General features: G+C 41.2%; 1 long non-coding RNA gene across 2 annotated transcripts in view; it reads right to left on the minus strand.

The window, feature by feature from the left end:
* The window catches only part of LOC148481744 (uncharacterized), a 179,188-nt gene that overhangs the window by 47,192 nt on the left and 118,605 nt on the right, over nucleotides 1-13,391 (minus strand). The window contains exon 2 of one of the 2 annotated variants that reach the window (XR_015871849.1): nucleotides 9,756-9,816. The exons of the other annotated variant lie outside the window; for it this stretch is intronic. This is a non-coding gene — a long non-coding RNA (uncharacterized LOC148481744). The remainder of the gene's footprint in view (nucleotides 1-9,755; nucleotides 9,817-13,391) is intronic. 2 annotated transcript variants of the gene reach the window in all.

Raw genomic sequence — 13,391 nt, forward strand, 5'->3', positions numbered from 1 at the left:
TGACAGGCGTCGGAATTTCGACGCCTGTCATTAGACACTTGCCGGGATTAGACAGTCGGGATTCCGTCCGTCGGCTTCCCGTTATAACCACTGACACAGAGGTGCTGTGAGTTGAATGAGTGGCAGTTCCTATTAAACAATATAAAAATATGAACAACATATATAATCACAATGGGGGAGTTTCGCTTACATAGAATAAGTAACAATTATTATTATTGTTTATTTATTTGGCGCCACAAGTGTTCCGCAGCACCTTACCAAGTACATAACCAAACAAGTGACTAACAGTACAATACAAATACCAATGGAGGACAAGGACAGGTATAATATATATTGCTACAGTACATTGGTGACCATAACACCCAAATAAGCACAGAACATAAGCAACCAAGTGTTTGGTGTCCTAGTGGGGAGTAAGAAGTAGATGAAAATAAAGTAAGGAGAAGCACAAGTAACAATGTATATGCATTTACAATACTGTGCAAAAGTTTTAGGCAGGTGTGGAAAAAATAAACACAATGGTGGTATCAACTCATATAGGTACTTTTTAGCAAGATAAGTCAAATAAGTAAATAAATAAATACGTATTTGATCTAGGGATGTGCAGGCTCGGATAGGTTCGAGTTTGCACGTGGAGTTCGGATTTTTCCCTCAAAAAAAACGGAACTCAGAACGAGGCAAAACGTCATCTTACATGGACGAACATCATCATTCCTGGTCTTTTGTCCAGGAATGATGATGTTCGTCCATGTAAGATGACGTTTTGCCTCGTTCTGAGTTCCGTTTTTTTGGAGGGAAAAATCCGAACTCCACGTGCAAACTCGAACCTATCCGAGCCTGCACATCCCTAATTTGATCTAGTCTAGAATAATATAACAAAAAAAGTGTGGTAAGCAATAGAGAAGCAAAGTTCCTGATCCACCAAAACCCCAGAACACCTGTTATATACAGTATATCCTACCCAAGATGCACAGAGATGAAGAACATCCCCCAGGTAGACCCATTATAACGGGTATTGACTCCCCAACTGCCAATCTTTCACAACTTATTGACTTTTATTTACAGCCACTTGTAGAAAGGAATAGATCACACCTGAAGGACACAAGAGACTTATTGGCCCACTTGAATGAGTTGAAATGGGAACCCGGTGCCCTTCTGGTAACAGCAGTTAGTTCTCTATACACAACATAGAACGATGACTGAGATCTGTCCGAGGCCTTGAAAAACTCATATCTTAACCCAGTTTTACAAGAATTTTTAATTAAAGGGATTAATTTTATTCTTTTTAATAACTATTTCTTGTTCCAAGATGAATTCTTCCTCCAGAAAGTCGGTACAGCAATGGGCACTTGATTCGCCCCAAGTTATGCAAATATCTTCATGGGCCAATGGGAGGATAGCATAATATGGAACAACAATCCATTTGGGGCGAATCTAGTGACCTGGGGAAGATATATCAATGACATATTTTTTATCTGGAGAGGAAGCCAAGAAATTTGTTATCTTATTTAAATAATAATGACTGGAATATCACTTTGTTATCAGAAGTTGGCAAATCAGAAATTAATTTTTTTGATATAACTATATACATAGAGAATGATCAGTTATAAACGAGAAACTATATTAAACCAACTGATTCCAGGACGTACATCAATTCAACCAGCTGCCACCACAGCAACTGGCTGGACTCCATACCTAGTGGACAACTAAAAAGACTACGGAGAAACTGCTACGATAAGGATTTCTTCTTGAAACAAGCGGAGGAAATGTAGGGAATTTCCTGTCCTGTGGATATAAGAAACCTTTGGTAGATAAAGCCATGGAAGAGGTTTCCTAAATAGAATGGGCCACATTAATGAGTTCCTCAAAACTGCCCACAAGAAAGGAACCACAATTCAAGTGGGCTTTCTTCACAAATTATAGTTCACAACATAAGTGGTTAGAAAAAAACAATTAAAAGACATTGGCCAATACTTTTGAAAGACCCTGTAAACCTTCAGTACGTGTATTTATAGAAAGGCTCCCAACCTGAGTAATAAATTAGTTAGAACTTAGAAGTTACTTAGCCACCAAAAATAAAGGGACCATTAAATCCACTGTTTTTTACAGATGTGGGAACTGCCCAGAATGCAGGAATATAAAGGGCAGTGGGGCCAGCAAGGTGCCGACAATTGAAATTCAAAAGAGAAAATTCAACATTACAGACTTCATCACATGCAACTTGAAGGATATCATTTATGCCTCGGAGTGTACATGCGGGAAGTCCTACATAGGCCGGACATTAAGACCCCTTAAGCTCCAGATAGAGGAACACTTAAGAAATATTAAAAAGGGATTAGAGAGTCATGCATTATCTATGCATTTTAAAAGTACACATAATTGCTCAAGAAAAGAAATCAGACATTTTTATGGGATTAAACAAGGAAAGAAACAAGAGAACATCATACATCAAGATTATTAGCAAAAAACAAAATACAATTAATTTACCATTTTAACACATTATTACCAGAAGGCCTGAACAATGACTTTGAATTGAAGTGGTTTCTGGAATCATTTTATCATGCACTCCAAAATCACCTTTTTTTTTTTGTCTGGTTTTAAAATATATTCCCTTTTTTCATATTTTTATCTTCTTAGTCTGCCCTTATATTTATATTTATATATATATATATATATATATATAATTATTTTTTTTAAATAATTTGTATTTATTTGTGGAAGCAAAAACACTACAAACATATCTTTGACATATGTACATAGAAGTTCAGCATCACAACAGCTGTTATACATAATAATGATCAGGACATTAGACAGTCACATCACAGCACATGTCCAAAGATGTCATTAGCATACAGAAACATAAATTTCAAAACCTGACATAGATTATAAGCACATGTACAATTATAAAATGTAATTTATAATAAGAAATACAAAAAACAGCTGTGACAAATGAAAAGAAAAGAAAAAGGGGGAATGATGTCTGGCACTCACCCGCTAGGCAACGCTATGGGAGGATCTCCCAAAAGAATTTGGGTTTCATACCATTGAGTCAGGCGCATGCTATGATGGATCTGGGATTGTGTCAATACTGGCTATAAGGCTTTTCCATGTGTCAAAAAAAGAAGACACTTTTTTCTCTGTATCGAACATAGGGCCCGATTCAGACCCGCTCACTAGGATATTTTCGCACACAACCAGCTGATGTTTGCATTCTGCGCATGCGTAAGCATCGCAGTGCGCGTGCACGAACCAGTTCGAGCGATCGGGAACGTTTGCTCGCTGGGCATAGACAGCCCAGCCGAATGAGTGACAGGAGAAGCCGTTTGTGGGTGGTGACAGGGGCTGGCCACTAGAAATGGGGGAGTGGTGGTGGGAACGCAGGCATGCCTGAGGGTCTTAACGCCGTTTCAGAGGCATGCATAAATAAGATGCAGCGTCATAGTAAACATCACTTGGCTGAATTTACACTGAAGTGCTCGCAGTGCTTGCGGTATGGTATGGCCAACCACAAGTGCCGCGTATACTCGATGGTACCGATGGTAGCATACACTTCCTAGAGATGACATGCTTTAGTGGGCGTCTTGAGACAGGCTGGTGGGCGTCTGCATACACAATGCGATCGCACGCCAAGACATAGTGGACGTGCTAATGCCTTGCCGTGCGATCGCCTGCCTTGCTGAGGGTGTGCCAGATTTGCATACGCTGGGTGTGTACTAACGCATCTAGCGAGCGAGTCTTACTCGGGCCCATAGTTTCCACCCAGTCCATAGGAAAAATAAAATTCAACTTTTCCTTATATAATTGAAAATTGATTGGAGTTGGGTGTATCCATTCTTGTAAAATGGCTTTCTTTGCCGCTGCGCTTACTGCAAGCAATAATTTCCTGCTACCCGGAGTAAGGGCCTGGTTCAGAGCCGCTCGTAAGCGGCCGCTCGTTCGTTCCGAGCGATGTTTGACCAACTGCACATGCGTACGGATCGTAATACGCATGCGCGAACCAGTCAGTGCGGCCGAAAATCGTTTGTTGTTAGCTAAATAACGAATGCCTGCTATTTTGAGTGACAGGAGGAGGCGTATGTGGGTGGTAACAGGGGAAGGTGCTTGAAAACTGCGAGTGGAGATCAGAACGCAGGCGTGCTTAAAGGTCAAAACGGGCGTTTTATGGGTGTGCATAATTAAAACAGCAGCGTCATTGACCACGTCACTGGGTTATTTTATATCAGAACTGCTCGCATGATTGCGGTAGGAAAAACCAACCACAAGAATAGCGAGCAGTTCATACGCTGGTCGATGTACTCGATTAATCTAATAAATAGCGGACATGACGTAGGATGCGAGCGGCCAGGGGGCGTAGTTTTCCAAAAAAAGACTGCAAGTTTTGTTCGCTCGTTCAGTCCTAGAGGCGTGAACAGACCGCAAAGAGCCAACAGTTCATTTGAATAGCCACCCCTTTTTTCTGAACGAGTGAGGGCAAATAGCGTCCGGCTCTGAATCAGGCCCTAAGTCACTGTCCCCTTGAAAATATACCCAGGACAGCCCATTCAGGGGTGAAATGCACATAGCTGACCAAATGAGTCTCAGCATCACGTTTCACTCGCCTCAAGAAACCCTGGACCACTGGACATTCCCAAAGGCAGTGGTAAAGATCCGCCTCCTCCCTTGCACATCTAGGGCAAGTGTGAGAGTCACATAGATCCATTCTATATCTCCTGTGAGGGGACAAATATGTCCTACGATATACATTGAGGAAAAGCTCATTATATGCACTGGTGGTCAATAATGATCGTGATCTCATCAACCCATGTATTAAATCATTAATAGAGAGAGTTGGAAATTGTGTCAGACATTGACGCATTCCTTAGCTAACCAAAGTGTGATCTAAATCTTTAGAAATTTTTAATAAACAGATATGACCTTATGAGTAGGTGTTGATATAGAAAAACAGCATTTGTCTAGCAGGTTGTGCCAGTCCGCTATTGAAAATGCCTGCACTACAGAGGCTATATAATGCTGTGCCCGGAAGTAAGCTAAAGGATAAGCCTACAGGGTCTCAAATGTCTCTGTTGCCTCATGAAACGTCAGCAGCCGCCTCACTTCTAAGTTCAGCAGATGACTTATATTGTGAAAGCCCCCCACCCTTCATATCGTAAAAGAATGAGCTGCCTCTCCCTCTTGAAAGTCTAAATTGTGCAACAATGGGAGGCTGATTTATGAGCATTAAGGCATAACTTATGGCACAATGGGGTAGATGTATTATAGCGGCACTTAACGTGCCGCTATAACGCTTCCCGCTTCGCCTCTTTACCGAGGCGAAGCAGGAAGCACTACCGATGAGATGTATAAACATCTCATCGGCCGGAGAGGGGGAGCGTTAACTCCCCCCTCCGGCGCTACCCGTTAGAGACAGCAGCGCATCAGCCTAGTGCTGATGCGCTGTGTCTCTTCCCGGCCGGCTCCAATGAGCATGCGCGGGATCTGGCAAGTATTGCGAGATCCCCGCGTGGAGCCGGCAGCCGCCGCAGCAGGGACAGCGCTGTCCCTGTTGTGGGGATAGGGTAGCGCCAGGCTGTAGCTGTCGATAACGACAGCTACAGCTGGCCGAACGGTCAGACGATCTGACCGTTCGTACATAGCCCAGGCTATCAGCGCTGCTATCTTGTAGATAGCAGCGCCGATAATGACAGGGGCGCATAGCGCCCCTGTCATTTACCGCCCAGACACCCGATCATACATCGGGGAGAAGCGGTATCAGCGCACATAACGTGCGCTGATACCGCTTCTGAGCTTCGTACATCTACCCCCATATGTGCTAAAGGTGTCTAGTAGTCATTAATAATGGGTTGTCACGGACTTCTAGTGGAAATTCCTGGTCATGAATATGTAAAAAGTATTTTAAGGCCATAGTAGGAAGAAATTGAGATTTAAGGGATGTGTTGGCATAAACTTCCTAATCATGTAACTAATCAGCTAAAAACCTCATCAAGGAGGAATGATTGTAGACAAGAATGTTAGGAAAATTTATTCCACCGTTAGATTTAGGTTGACATAGTTTTCGGAGACTAATACGGGCCCTACCATCCTGCCATAGAAAAGACCGGAAGAGCTTGTTAATTAATTGAATATCTTTTGTGGTAAGGAGAATGGGCAATGTTTGTAACATATATAGAAGACGGGCAAAAATCATCATTTTAATGATAGATACTAGAGGGTCACGTTTCCAACCCCTGAGCTCCTCAGTAATAGTTCGAATCATTCGAGATACAGTTTTATCATACAGTTGTGCAGAGTTCTTAGGCAAAAGGATGCCCAGGTATTCTAAATGTGAGGAGGCACAGGAGAATGAAAAAGACGAGCCCCAGGAAGGTGTAGAAATAGTGGGATGAAGAAACATCGCTTACGATTTGTCTTCGCTATTTTTCAGACCAGATATGTTGCCAATTGCCCAAACTTCTCGCATAATCAAGGATGTGTGCAAGTGTACCTAGAAGAATTGATGCTGTTTTGAAGGCAAAGGGTCATCACACCAAATATTGATTTGATTTAGAATTCTCTTCTGTTCATTCACTTTGCATTATTTTAATTGATGAAAAATAAACTAATAACACTTCTATTTTTTAAAGCATTCTTACTTTGCAGCACTTTTTCCACACCTGCCTAAAACATTTGCACAGTACTGTAGTTAGAAGCTAATTAACAGCAAGTAAATATAACTCCTATGCAATTATTGTATCACATGACACAGTGGATAATGAGGGAGCCTGCCTTATCGGTATAATTGCAATATCTTACTGGCAAAATATTGTGTCAAAATGACATTTAAATAATGGGATAATTCCCTATATGTATACTGACCGTAATCATAAATAGTAGAATATATAGAGAGAGTATAATAAGTCTAGTATGGAAAGAGTGATGATTTATATAAAACTGATAGACTTCAATAAGTATAATGTTATATTTTAAGACCCATAGTTAGGTCTTTTTTTCACCAGCATACCAATAAAGGTTACGTTTTATTACTAGGTAGGTCAGAGTCCACCAAACAGTGAGAGTACTTTTTTTTTTTCTCCTCCAATCTACGTAGTTTCTATGATGTGTCACAAGATCATGTTGAGGAGTGCTGTTTCCTGGGGTAAACGGCTGCACTCTGCATGCAGAAGCCAATCAGTATTACACCAGTCCAAGGACTTAGTACAAGCATCCGCAGCTAATTTTATTTGTTTAGCAAAATAAACAAAATCATAAATATAAATCCTAGTCTGTCCGTCTCTAGTTAAACAGAAGTCTCCCTCTTTAATGATAGGAGGAACTAATGTCCAACTCACACAAAACAGCATTTAAACACAGCATTTATATAAAAGCCATAACAGTATCTCTCAACAGGTCTGTCAGCCTGCTCCCCAGGTAGTGAGAGACTGCCCAAAGAAACTGACACACCTTTTATCAGCCTCTCACAGGTGGTCTGGTAATCAAGGCTGCTCATTACCTGGATTTTTTATCACACAGAAGTTAAGAACCAGTGATATATATATACCTCCCATCAACAACTTGTCTAGTGATTTTGTTACAGATGCTACTACTAAACCTGCTTGCAAACTTCTCTATTGTCTACAGCTACCATTATTTCACTTCTCATCACCATAATCAATTTATCAATTGAGATTTATCCTGTCAGTTTAACTGAGGCCGATAATCATTTCATTATATTATTGTTTTACTACATGGCACAGTGGGATGTGTGACATCAAAAGGTAGATGGTCAGGACTGGAAACAAACAAAAATACTATATTGGACAGCACGTTGGTGTAATGGCTAGCATTACTGCCTCAAAGCACAGAGCTCTTGTATTCAATTACCACCATGGCCCTAACTGTGTGGTTTGTATATTCTCCCTGTGCTTGTGTGGGTGTATACAAGTGATGGGGAATAGACTGTAAGCTCCACTGGGGCAGGGTCTGAAGTGAATGCCGAATATTTTCCGTAAAGTGTTTCAGAATATATGTGCGCTATATAAATAACTATAAATAAATACATATTGAGTAAGTAAAGTAGTGGCACACAGCACCCACTGAGTTTGCTAATATTCACCATAGAGGGAGAAAGCACTCTAGGGCTTGCGGCAACGAGACCCTACCACAAGGGTCTCATCGCAAGCCCGATGGTCGCGATGGTCTTGACCATCGCGACCATCTTCCTGGCCGCTCGCTGTAGCTGTGGAGGAGGCCGCTCTAAAAAAACAGAAGGCCGGCACTGATTCAGAGCGAGCGCTCTGTCAGAGCTTCCGGCTCTGAATAAGGGCCTATGTACGTATTGTAGCTACAGCATTATATAAACTAGACCTATTGCAATATTGGAGAATCTCTTCTAAATACTCAGACTAGTGTCTCGGCCAGCCGCTGGGGAGAAAGTAGGGAGCCCCAGGACGGAGACTGCACAGGCCCCCTCCTCACTTAAAACTCCCCTGCGAGAGGTACTCACCCAAAAGATATCATTTGATACAAGATTTATAGTAGCTTCCACACACTGATAAGTGTGCAGGTAATATTATCCATTTATGAAATTATATCACTGTTTACTCTCTTTTTCTAGAACTAGCTATAAGAATTAAAAATGAGCCCAAAAACAAAAAGTGCTGGTACTGCGTACCCCTGAGTACAACCGCAAAAAAGTACTCATTTGTTATATGGTTCTTTAATAGCGGTGATACTTACTTTTGCCATAAACCCACTGAAACAGCCATATTCAGGTTTTAAGAACAGAACTTATTTGATGAATTGAACTCCGAGCAGTAAAAAAGAATATGTAAATTAAGGTTTTTTGTATAATCTGTTTTTATTGAAATCAAAAATAGCATAGTACATATATGGCCTACAACGGCCTACATAAACACCAAATAAGTACAAATAACAATACACATTCAATGGACCAATACAGTCACAAAACATGGAGTAATAAAGAGAAAGAAAAGAGTCCCAGATCGACTAGTATTTAATCGTATTTTCGAACATTACAAAATAAAATAAAAAGAAACATAAATGATAAAGTAAAATATATAAAAATGGGGAAAATAAGTAAAGAAGAAGGTCGCTATGTCCTAAGAGGCGTTGATATATGTATTTTGTATTCAGAAGACTCTTTAAAGTTCAGCCAGTCATGCCAAGCAATTGTAAAATCTGAGGGAGATGATTTCAAAGAGGAGAGATCTTCCATAAACATATACTGATCTATTCTCTGAAACCATCGAGAGATAGGGGGACAAATCGAAGATCTCCAATAACACGGTACAGTAGCCATTGCAGCATTCACCAGATGACGTAAAAAGGATCTTTTGTATATGGAGACAGGAAGGTCTGATAAAGTTAGTAACCAAAACTCCGGTTTATCAGATAAAGGAAGACCAGTGATCAATTCCGATTTCTGTCGAACCTTCCTCCAAAAGTCAGCTATTATTGGGCATTGCCACCAAATATGGAGAGCAGTGCCTACTGCTTGACTACACCGCCAGCATAAATTAGATAGATTTGGGAACATCCGGTGAATGTGAACAGGGCACCTATACCACCTAGCCAAAATCTTGTATTGAGTTTCCAAAATTTGGAGTGAGATGGAACTAGCAAAAGTAAAAGTAAATATTCGTGACCACTGGTCTTCCATTAGTTCCCTTCCCAATTCATCATGCCAAGCAGAAACATAGAAAGGTATAGATGGATTGGAACACTCAAGACATAATTGATATATTAAAGAAATATGGTACCTTGGCGGATCTTCTGTCATACATAGAGCTTCAAACTTAGTCGGGATCCAGCAAGAACCACCTGTATTAAGAGAAGTATTATAATGTCTTAATTGGAGATAAACCCAAAATGAACGGGATGGAAGTTGATACAGTTGTTGGAGATCTGTAAAGGATCTATTCCACCAGTTGAAACTAGGTGGGATAGACGTGTAATACCCGCTGTGGACCAACTAGATAAATTAGAGGCCATAAGACCTGGGGGAAAATCCGGGTTACCTACCAGTGGAGTAGGTAATGAAGCGCATGGGCTAAACAAAGGAGAGTTCCTAAATTTGTTCCAACAACGAAGAGTGGGACCTAGTGTCGGGTGAGATAGGGACGAACATTTGACAATCCAAGGGAGTACATGGGAAGGTTCACCGACTGTATAACCCACTATAAGCGTCCATTGTTTAATTTCAGATATTCTAGACATTTCAACAATCCTGGCCAGGTGGACCGCATAGTAATAATTAAGAAAATGAGGTAGCTGAAGACCACCTTTTGAGCGACTTTGAGTCAATACAGCTTGTGACAGTCTGGGCCGACCCGAACCCCAAACAAAGTGACCCACTAGACTTTGTAATTCCTTAAAAAAAGAGACTGGTATTGTAATAGGCAACACTTGCAACAAATATAAGACCTTAGGTAAAATAGACATCTTAACCATGTTAATCCTACCCAACCAGGACAGTTTCAATAGAGACCATCTTTGAAAATCTGCCTTAAATTGTTTAATAAGAGGGAGAAAATTTAGTTGGTACAAATTATTATTTGAAGGTGATAGAAGAACACCCAAATATTTAAGACTAGAAGTCCAAATAAAGGGAAATGCGTTCCTAAGACCTGTCACAGTTCTGTCGGGGGATGATATATTCATGGCAATAGACTTGGAGTAATTGATTTTAAAATTAGAGACCTCACTGAATCTATTAAACTCATGCATGAGGGCAGGGAAAGAGGTCACCGGCGCAGAGATGGTAGCAAGGAGATCGTCGGCAAATAGTGCCAATTTGTATTCATGGTCTCCAATCTGCACACCCTTAATATCCTTATTACACCGGATAGCCCTCACCAATGCCTCCATGCATAGCACAAATATAAGGGAAGATAGTGAGCATCCTTGACGTGTGCCATTGTTAATCGGGAAAGGATCTGAGAGGGCCCCATTGACCCGCACTCTGGCAGTAGGAAAATGATAAAGGGACAAAATACGGTGGAGACAGTGAGAGCCTAACCCCATATACCGAAGACCTTCCATGAACTACCAATCGACCGTGTCAAAGGCCTTCTCTGCATCCGTTGATAGAAGGATAACAGGGGACCTAGGACCTCATTCAGAGTCGGTCGAAGCGGCTGCACGGTCGTACGCCACCGATGTTCGCTATACTGCACATGCGTAAAGTTCGCAATGCGCGTGCACTAACTAGCCGCTACGATCAGAAATTTCTCTCTCCTTGAACACAGCCAGGTCGGTAGTTTGAGTGACAGATTGAGGCGTTTGTGGGTGGTAACAGGGGAAGGTGCTTGAAAACGGGGGAATGAAGATCTGAACGCAGGCGTGCCTAATTATGCGAACGGTGTTTTATGGGAGTGCATACGGTTTATGGGAGTGCATAATTAACAAAGTAGCGTCATGGCACATGTGACATGGGAGGTTTTTACACTGACATGATCGTGGAGCTTAAGAGAGGGTATGGTCAACCTTAAGCTCTACGACCAGTTCCGATGGTCTCGATTAATCCTTATATGCCCGGAGATGACGTGCAATGCGTACGAGAAGGGGGCGTATTTTTTTTTAATTCCGGCCGCTTCCTCCCCTTGGTCGGCCAGCTACCGATCCGAACTTAGGGACGCAACTTGCGAGGGTTATCCGGCCCCTTTTCCCGTACGACCGTGCGGCCGCTTCGACCGACTCTGAATGAGGTCCCTAGTACCTTTGACATGATGGATTATATCAATGATCTTAGAGGTATTGTCTTTAGCTTCCCTATCCCGAACAAATCCCACTTGGTCTCCATGTATCAAACCAGGGAGAAGGAAACTCAACCTATTTGCCAGCATTTTAGCATATAATTTTAAGTCATTATTTAATAAAGAAATAGGCCTATAGCTTGCACATTGGGCTGGGTCTTCTCCCTTTTTGGGCATTATTGAAATATGGGCCTCAAGAGTCTGAGGAGAAAAACCTACCCTGTCGACACCTCATTACAAGCTTTCAAAAAAAGTGACAAAAGTATAGATCGAAACGCCTTATAATAGCTCACAGGGAAGCCATCTGGGCCAGGGCTTTTTCCAAGTGGGGTATTTGACAGAGCTAAATCTAGTTCCTTATAAGTAAAGGGGCGATCAAGAGAGGTCAGATCACTCTCCTCAATTTGTGGAAAGTCGATCGAGGATAGTTTCTGACCGCCTCCTGATGTGATAAGGGATTATTAGGTGATTGTTCCTTTCGTAAATTATAAAAAGTTTCATGTAATAATTTTGAAAGGCGGCAGCAATTTGGGGAAATGTATGGACAGAGTTCCCCCCGGAGTCCCGAACAGTAGAGACATAAGATTTTAACCTCTGAGTTTTTAGTGCTCTGGCAAGCATTTTGCCAGGTTTATTTCCCCATTGGTAAAATTTATGTCTGCATTTCTGTAGATCTAATTTAGTTTTATCTTGGAGAAGCTGATTAACGGCCTGTCTCGCTTCAGTAAGATCTCGTAATGTAGACTCATCTAAAGAAGATTTATGGGATGTTTCCAGGGACTTAATACGGGCCAAAAGTTGTTGCAGTTGAGCCATCTTTTCTTTTTTTAGTCTGGAGCCTAACTGAATACAATGTCCTCTAATCACGCACTTATGTGCCTCCCACACCATTATTTTAGATATATCTGGAGCATCATTGATATCAACATATTCAGTAATGGCTTTAAGAAGATCTGTTTTAGTACGAGGATCACTAAGTAAATATTCATTAAAGCGCCATGTCCATGGTCTAGGAGTCATGTTAGGAAAACATATATTTGCAAAAATTGGGGCATGATCAGACCATGTGATATGACCTATTTGACTATGAGGAAAATATTGAAGATTTCTATGATCTATAAGAAAGTAGTCAATACGTGAGTATATAGAATGTGGGTTGGAATAGAACGTATAATCTTTAACCGTTGGGTGTTGAGTCCTCCATAAATCTATCAATTGATACTCAGAAAAAAGTTGACGTATTCTACGGTGGTCTCGCAATGAGACTCGGGACGATCCCGAAGAACAATCTAACACAGGGTCTAAAGACCAATTGAAATCCCCACCTAATATTACGCATCCCTCCCTCAATGGCTCCAAAAGTTTCAAGACCTTGTTAAAAAATTGCCTCTGTTTTTGATTAGGGGAATAAATATTCACAATAGTATATATTTGACTGTATATCTTGCATTTCAATATCTGACATCTACCTTCCACTAGAATGTGATGAGATATGTCTGAGACGGCAAGCAGACGAGAGAGGAGTATAGCCACTCCTAGGGACTTACTCTAAGAATTATTGCTGCAAAACACATGAGGATAATAGTAATTCCCAAGCTTAGGGGCAACTAATTGTTTAAAATGTGTTTCTTGCACAAAAGA

The sequence above is a fragment of the Taudactylus pleione genome, unplaced genomic scaffold (genome assembly GCF_031769625.1).
Source record: "Taudactylus pleione unplaced genomic scaffold, aTauple2 ptg000567l, whole genome shotgun sequence".
Taxonomy (NCBI): Eukaryota; Metazoa; Chordata; class Amphibia; order Anura; family Myobatrachidae; genus Taudactylus; species Taudactylus pleione.